Source organism: Xiphophorus hellerii, chromosome 15 (assembly GCF_003331165.1).
Source record: "Xiphophorus hellerii strain 12219 chromosome 15, Xiphophorus_hellerii-4.1, whole genome shotgun sequence".
Taxonomy (NCBI): Eukaryota; Metazoa; Chordata; class Actinopteri; order Cyprinodontiformes; family Poeciliidae; genus Xiphophorus; species Xiphophorus hellerii.
The window spans coordinates 21,881,599-21,890,529 of record NC_045686.1 but is presented as its reverse complement, the minus strand read 5'-3'; the positions used below and the strand labels follow the sequence as shown (position 1 = coordinate 21,890,529).

Here is an 8,931-nt window from a genome sequence, read left to right as displayed (position 1 = left end):
TTTCTCAAACATGCATGAAAGAATCAAAGCAACACTCCACAAATGTTTTTGATGAAGGAATAAGATTATAAAAAGATGCAAAGCTCAAAAAAGTGGATTTTACATACTACTGCCCCTTTAAGAGGTGTGAATACTTTTGCAAAACGATTTGAATATGTAAAACTGTCAAGGATTGGTTGAAACTGGTGCAACTTTTCCTAAAATGAAGAAGTGAATCTTGTGGAGCATTTGAGATGAAGCTCAAACACATTGTTCATTTTTTGCTCACTATGCTAACATAGGATCAATGCCGACATGCTAGTTGGTGTAGTTCTATGTTAGCTTGCTAGCTTCATAGGACAAAAAGCACCACAGAGACTCCCATGTTCCACCCATGCTAACACAAAGCTCTTAGGATTTCTCACCAGAGTTCCTCTGCAGAGAAATGTCAGCTGCTCCGACATTCAATCAGAAACTTACATGTCCTTCCATCCATCACCTACAGTACATGCACATATGGGAAATTAGGACTGTGCACATTGTGAGTGCAGTTGGCTTTGACGTGCCACTTCCTGTGATCTGGCCAGGAGGGATGTTAGCGTGTGCTCCACTGGGCCCTCCCTACGTCTGTCCTGTTTTTATTTCTCTCCTCTTCTTTGGTATCACTTCTGCTCTGTGCTAACATTCCCTCAACTTACGCTTTGTTGCATCACATCCCTTACTTGGTGTTACTTTATGTTACGCTAACCACAGATTTTTTTTTTTGGTTTGCTTTTTTGTGCCTTAATAATACGCTTGGTGGCTTACATAACCTTATGCTGCATCGCGTCGTACTGTTTCCCTGCTCTCTCAAGCTGCTCTGCTGCGTCACGCTCAGCTACTTCTGACTTTGAGGTACTAAACATACTTCCTCCTTTCCCCTCCCTATAGAAATACGTTCTGCATGCTTCCCACTGCGCCAGCGTCAAAAAAAATAAGCGAGGAGCGGTTGCAGATTGAATGGAAAGGAGGAAAACATTTAAGGGGAAGGAAGGAGTCGCAGTAGAAGACAGAAGTGAGACGATGGAAGAGGCACGGAGAGAAGCAAGATGGCAAGATGGAAAACAGAGGCTGGTGAGGTGCAGAGCTGTGGGTCGATGCAGATTGATTCCTCCTCTGACAGCTACCCTCACCATCGGATACAAGACCTTCAGTCCCACACTCGTCAATGTCGCCACCCATGCCCAATCTATCAATGCCTCAATTATCAGATTAAATATCCGTCTCCCCCAGTGGGCCAGATGAGACGGAGAGCTATTCCTTATGCAGGCCTTTGCCGATGTCCATTTACTCGCGGTTCGGTGCTCCTGTGAAGAGATAAAAACAACACAACGGGCCTGCAAGGAGATGCTCTGAGAATTTAAACAAGACTTCTGAGGAGGCGAGGTAGCAGAGTGATGTCCATGCTACATGTCTCCTTTCCAACACGCCACTTCAGACGGGGGGCGGGGGGTTGTGAACTTCAGCTGAGATGATGGATCATTTGTTTTATGTATTCCACGCATGAGGCCCCATGAGGACACAGTTATTGGGACTGTTGCCTTGCAGCAAGAAGGTCTAGGTTTCGAATCATAGTCCGGGTTCTTTCTGCAAAGAGATTTCATGTTCTCTCTGTGCATGTTGGGGTTCTCTCTGGGTACTCCTGCTTACCCCGTGGTGTACTGATGACCTACCCAGGGTCTAACTCGTCTCTTGCCCAATAATTGTAATTTGGGACGATTGTGGCGTCGGTGGTAGGAGTTTGTCCTGCTGTCGGTGGGTTGCCGGATTCAAGATTTCCCCCAGAGCCCGGTGGTTGGGCGATAGGGCAGTCGTTCATCCAGCAGCCCGTCGTGTTTTTGAGTTGAAAAATATTTAAAGTTGACAGGAAATTTGAAAATATCTTTTGATAATTATGTGTTATTGAAAGATTGGAAGATTAACACATGAACACCAACTAGAAAGTCTTAAAAAAATGCAAACATTTTAAAAAAGACTTGAGGAAATAAGCTATGATTAGCCTGGTGGGGGCACAAGTAAAGCCTGGTGGCCCACCAGACTTATAATACTCCGGGGGTAAACCCTGGGATTGATTCTCACTCCGTCCGCCTCTGTCGTTGTGTCCCGCCTTGCCTGCTGGTGGTGGTCAGACGACCCGGTGGCGCTGACGCATGGCAGCTTCCGTCACACTCATGTCATTTCATAAAGTCCAGTGGAAGCAGTAAAGATTCATTTAGTTTTGATGAAGGTTGTTATGGAATTTTTTGCTTTAGTGCAAAAACAAACATGTCGGGGGGGGGAAAAAAAAGTTTTATTTCGAAATCATTGGGAAAAGGCTTGAATTTACCACCTAAGACTAGTTGTCAACCGAAGAACTGCGTGACACTGCCGACTGTCAACAACTGTAAACGAGCTGCTCTGTCATTATTCAGCGAGCAGCACTTATTGTGCTGCGGTCCAAGCTGTCAGACAGCAAGGGAAGTTTGCAAACCTTTAACATGAAATGTTAAAATATAAAAGCTAATCAGTTAGCGGATCCCAACAGCAAATCCAACAGCAAGAGCAACTGCATGTGAAAACAGCTTTACCTCCTCTGAGAAACAGATCAGATGGAGGAGTCTGACATGAAGCGAGCAGTCGTGACGAGGCGACGGTGAAGAGCTCTGTTAATGTGTTTGGTACAGTGACTAATATGATATTTAAGGGAGAGGAGAGACAAAGGCAGAATTTGGTGCTGAGTCACAGCGAGGCTGCTGCTGCAGCACGGCCCTCCCCCCACAGCCTGGCTGACTGGCTCCATCTCTCATCCTGCTCTCCTTTACCCCACAAACACACACACACACTCTTCTCAATGCTTCCAGCCCAGCCCAGGTTGCTTTTACCCTTCTTTTTTTTTTTTGCTTCATCACTCTCTCATCTAGCAGTCTAATTAAGAAGGAAGTCAATCACAGGATGGAGAGAGATCAGAGTGCGTGAGTTTGTCTGCCTCAACTGTAATCTTCTCCTCCACGTTGTGTGTGTGCTGCTCTTCAGACACACACACACACACACGCCCACCCCCGCACACACACACACACACACACATCCCCCTCTCTAAAGTAGCACAGTGACTTCACAGACCTCTCGTCAAAAGTTGGACGTTCTGCTTAATCTCCCCAAAACAACGAGAATAAATCCCGACGTTGTGGGCAGAGGGACGAGGAAGAGTTGTTGAAGACTTTGTTTTATTGATGACGCAGTTCTGCTCTGACCTCCTTCATCCCACCGTTCTGAGATTTTGCATTTTACTGTTTTCAGTCGGCAGCTCACTTAGAGACTGACCGGCGAGTGAAGCAGAACCCTGCAGAGTTTCCCCTTCGTTAAGTAACTCTGCCTCTGGTGTAGGCGCCAGAGGAATGTTTCCAGAAATAAACACATTGCAGCCGATTCAAACGGCTCATTATTCTGCTTCCGAGAAAGTTGATGATGTTTGGAAATCTGCTTTTGATAGAATAGCACGTAAAACCAAATTAGACCTACCTCAGCTGCCGTTTTGTTTTCTCTAAATGTCCGAGTTAGAGAAGGTTGCAGTGTCTTCAACAGCTGCGCTTCCACTGACCATTCCAGTTGACATTTAGAAAATACATTTGTTTAATGGAAACACGTCAATTGAAACAAAAAAAACTTGTATTTTGAAACGTTTTGCTACTAAGATGAGGTGTGTTTTTTTTTTTTGTTTGTTTTTTTTTGTTGGTCGTATCAAAATAGGGTAACCCTGACCCTATAACTACAACGGAAACTTTTTTTTCCCCACAACTTTCGGTTGTTGCATCAGTGTCAACCGGATGATGCCGCTGGGAAGAAGAAGAAAACAGGAAGTAGTTGTAGGATTATGACTCGACGTGTTTTTCAATGACTTCACAAACTTATTCATGTGTGATTTCAATTGTGTCTCTTATTTACCAGAAACTCCGCCACTGTGAAATGATGTTTTTTTTTTTTTATTCTAGCGGAATATCAACAAAGTTTTGTGCTCATTTAGCATGGAAACGCAGCTAATGTGATCACGGTGTGAACATCGATGTTCACACCCTCTGGACTTTGAATAGGCCATTCCAGCACATAGACATGTGGTGATCTAAATCAGTCTCTTGCTGTGTGTTTCATGTCGTCTTGCTGCTGAAACTCCAGTATTTTGGAGAATCTAATCAGGCCAGTAAAAACCTCCAACCATCAACCCATCAGTCTGACGAGCTTAAGAAAAGCTTCTCCACAGCATGATGGGGCCAACACCGTGTTTCACAATGTCTGTTAAAAAAAAAAAGTCCACAGTAAACTTCAAAGAATTTTAATTAATTTACAATATTTTTTTTAAAAAAAGGTCAAAATGTGACAGAAAATAAGTGAAATATCACATTTAAAAAAATTTTCATAATGTGAAAAAGAACAGAAAAAAATATGTGATGAACATATAATGACATGTAATGTTTGTTTTTTTTAAATCTGGGAACTGGAAAAAAAAAAAAACCCAATACGAATAAATTGGAAAATCAAATAAAAGAGATGAGGTCAAATTAATACTGATAAATTATTTATCTTACACTGTATAATCAAATAAGCTTGGAACTTTTTTTATTTTTTGGATGCAATATTTGGTATGTTATTTGTTTTTATGTTTTTTGCCAATTATGCCAGAATCCATCCTCCATAAATATATCAATTTTGAAGAAGATAAATAGACTTCTAGACTTTTTTTCCTCCACATGGTTTCTTTTATTAAGCTTTTATTAAGCTTTTATTAAGCTTTTATTAAGCTTTTATTAAGCTTTAGCAGAGGTTTTGTTTCCTCTCTCCAAACATAAACTCCACACACACACCCTCACCAGGTTTGTTCTGCTCACACACTCCTGTCCGCAGAACACACACCTACGTTTTGCACCAGATAACGCAGCCCCCTGCGCGCAGCGACGGCTCTCTCCCTCTCCGCTCATTTTCCTCTCCTCTGGCTCTCCTCTCTGAATGGATTTTTCATGCAGAGTTATCATCGTCATCAATTTAGGAGACAGGTTCGCTTCAGAGCAATTGAAGACTCATTTGCTCCGGCGGCGGGCAGGGGCTGGAGGAGCCGGGTCGGGGGAACATTCCCACGCTGCCGGGTCGACGTGCGCAGAAAACACCGTTCTGCTCCGGTTCTGTTTGTTTCACAGGAAGGAGTCAAAACATAATCCGTCCCGAAAATAAAAGAAAACAAAACGTAATACATCCACAAAAGATCATAGAAAACTAAGCCCTATAAACTCTTTATCGACGTTTTTACCAGGGTTTCACGGAGAAGTAACTCCTATAACGAGCTCTTTGCAGTTCCAGCAGGTGTTTGCTAATTGCTGCTGGCTAGTCTGAAGGAGCCGAGTGGAGGGAGGGGCTCTGTGAGGCCGAAACGCTGAAGCACGGAAACTGCAGCTCAGAGGAGGAGCTGCGTCTCGAAGGCGGGGCTAGGTCCACCCTGGTGTTTTGCACAGGTTGCCATGGAGATTTAAAATATTTCTCAAACATGCATGAAAGAATCAAAACAACACTACAGGTGAGTTATTGATGAGGGCATAACATTATGACATGATGTAATGTTGTAATAAAGTTACATATTGGGGCAACTGTAGGTTAAAAAAATGGATCGAATTTCCACCAAAAAACTACTAAGTCTTAGATGAATCTCATAAATTTTCTAGAACAATCTTGGACATTTCCAAATTTCAGAAATGGAAAAGTGGTGAGAAAAAAAAATGCAATTTTGAGATTCATTTTCTCCACAAAAAAAAAACCCTCTGAAATTTCCACTTTTATTTTTTTTAGATTAATCCCAAAATTTATTATTTTTAAATTTTTTTGGGAAGAAATGTACTGTACTCCTTCTATTTTTACTGTTATTATTTTCCATCTACAATGGCCCTAATACGTCATCTTACGAAACAGGTTTATTTAAAGGAGCATACCGCACTTTTCTGCCAAACAAACCAAACGACTTATTTTAAACTCTTGTAATCGATGAATGTATGAAAACATTTATTCATTGAATCACTAAAGAAAAAGAAGCGACACTAAAAACAAAAAACAAAAACAAAAATCATCGGTGCATCTGAGGTGAAATGAAAAGCTTGTGTCAGGACCTTTGACATGTAAATATTGTCTTTTTCACTCTCTCTCTCTCTCTCTCTCTCTCTCTCTCTCTCTCTCTCTCTCTCTCTCTCTCTCTCTCTCTCTCTCTCTCTCTGTGTCTTTCTCTGACAGATATCTATTAAAAGCTGCTGCTGACGTCAAAAGTGTCCGCCATCTTTGACAAGAGTTGCGCTGCTCCCCCCGCCCCCACCCCCTCCACCATTGAAGAAGAAGCGAGGAGGAAGCAGAAGGACGCGCAGTGCCTTTGCAGCATCCCAGTCACACACGCACGCATACACACAGAGAGAGAGAGAGAGAGTGAGAGTGTGTGTGTTTCTGCACAGCTGCTGGTCGACACAGACGCTCCGCTCCGTCCCATACTGACTGCGGGCCACTGACAGCAGGCGCAGGTAAGAGCTCACCTCAAACTAAACGATGCACTTTCTTTCTTTCCGTCTTTCTTTAACACGAGAGGCTTTGACCGGATCCAAGCGGCTGACGTCATATTTTTGCTTGTTGGTTGGTTTGTTTGTTTTTTTCCCTCTTCAACTTCTCTGTGTTATAAATGAAGCTAATCAGGAGGAAATAGTGGCGTTATTTGTTGGTTCAAAAACGGATGAGTTGATTTATGCGCTTATTGACGCGGGGAGGAACAAGAACAGGAACAGTGGGGAGGCGATGCGTGACCTCCGCTCCCCACCTCCCCCTACACACACACACACACGCACACACACACACACACACACACACACACACACACGCACCCCCACACCCCAAGGGGTGACGGATCCGAAACACGCAGCGTGTTGGCTGGGCAGGGACGCGCCGCTGCGCCAATAGTGCGCATGTTGTGGATGTGGGCGGTTTTTCTTTCGTCTTCTTTTCAGCACCGCGGACAGCGCCGTAGATATTTCCTGCAGGTGCGCGAGAGTTTGGGGGGGGGGAAGTGAAGGGATTTGTGTGTCCGAAAAAGCCCACCCCACCCCCCTCCACCACCTTTTTTAAAATATTATTTCTTTAGATGTTTTGTTGAAGCTCGCTGATGTCGCAGCAAGATGATGAAGCATGAATCAGTCTGACAGCCTCCAAAGACACACACACACACACCGAGCGTCCTGAGGCAAACAGGAGGCGAGGTGTGTGTGTGGGTTGGGCGGGGGGGTTGGGGGGGTAACACTGCGGTGGAGCCTGTCAGGGGAGGGGGGGGGGGGGGCACGATCGTGCTATAAAAATGCGTCGCTCCCTTTTTTTATTGCCTTCAGGCCAACTGCGTGGCACCTTTTTACGTGGCTGTGGCGCGGAAAGAGCGCCAAAAAAGATCTTGGTGGTGGGTGTTAAGGTGATGGGGGGTGGGGGGTTCCCTCCAGGGAGAGCCGTGGTGAAACCCGCACTATGACACCCACCCACCCACCCGCGTGATTCCTCCTCTATACTCTCCACCTTCAGGGTCCATCTCTGTGGACTCAAGTGGCGCAAATCGAGCGCCGATTCCCGCATCCAGCGCTCAGCCTGTTCCTCCAGGCACCAGGAGGAACATCCAGGGCGGCTTTGTTGTTGTTGTTGTTGTTGTTGTTGCGGCAAGACGAAGCAAAAAAAAAAAAAAAACACACACAATCTCACAAATTCTGGAATCTAAAATCAAATCAAGATCATCTCCTAAACTCGTGTGACAGCCGCGTGTTTAGACGGCCGTTTCTCCGCGTTGCCATGACTGCTGCCGCGAGGCGTTCAGGCTCGGCTGTCCTTAAATGCGAAGATGCAGCAGATTGCATCTCTGGCGCAGCTGGAATTGCTTCACACGAAACCGCATGGCGCACACCGGCCGCGTGCTCTCCGATGGACGCCGCTTCAAAGTCTGACATCTTGGGGTCTTCCTGAGGAACGACGTGGATTGGTCTGAATCATGTCAAAGACAAAGAAAAAAGAAAAAAGCCAAACATGACCATGATCAGGATCACATTCTGCAGTCTCCCCCCTCCCTCCCCCCGCCGTGTTGGACTGCAGAGCAGGGGAGTCACGGTAACAGTGAGGGGGGTGTGAGCTGGAGAGGCAGATCCTCTCTGCGTGGGGAACGGTGGTGACTTCGTTCACTTCCCGCGTGTGGGACTGATGCGGAGCATTGCGTGTTTTGCGTTATTTTTTAAAAATTATTATTATTGGGGAGCCTGATGGGGAGCAGGCCTTCATCTGTTTTCGTCCAGCAGCTCTCCTAGTCTGGGTTAAAACGAGCCCGGTGAATAATGACGCCACCAAACATGGCGGCTGATTGTTCGAAGTGGAAGGCAAAACGAGAAACGGTTTTTCAACGTTTCGTGTACAAAAATGAAACAAAAGAGAAAATTGTGGCTTGTGTTGTAATATGAACCTCTCCTCGATGCCCCTACCTGCTTTCCAGCTTCCTTCAGAGGTAATTAATAAAAATGGCGTCCGGCTGTTCGCTGTAGATCTCAGAAGATTCGAGAACAAACATGGCAGCAGACAGGTCAGGGAGGACGTTTTTTGGACAAATACGGTATTAGTTATGGGTGTAATTATTATTCTAATGATTCGAGTGCACTTCATTGAGGCAAATTATCTGCCAAGAAGCTTCGTTAAATTATGTTTTATTATTTATCGCACCGTAATTCTGGCAGCATGTCAACGCCTATGAGTTGTTGACAAATGCTAAGTGCTATAAGCTAGCAGCATTATTCAAGTTCGGTCCGGGGGTATTTAGTTGAGAAATGATAATGTCTGAGTTTTTATTGTTTTTCGGAGAAACAATATACAAATATCATTTTAGGAAGGTGATGTTATGATAGT

At 44.7% G+C, this 8,931-nt stretch overlaps 1 protein-coding gene across 2 annotated transcripts in view; it reads left to right on the top strand.

The window, feature by feature from the left end:
* The first annotated feature begins 6,357 nt into the window (after positions 1-6,357).
* snap25a (synaptosome associated protein 25a) overlaps positions 6,358-8,931 on the top strand; it is a 38,367-nt gene continuing 35,793 nt past the window's right edge. The window contains exon 1 of one of the 2 annotated variants that reach the window (XM_032585340.1): positions 6,358-6,539. The gene's annotated coding sequence lies outside the window, so the exon portion shown is untranslated. The remainder of the gene's footprint in view (positions 6,540-8,931) is intronic. The other variant, XM_032585339.1, reaches the window with a different exon arrangement.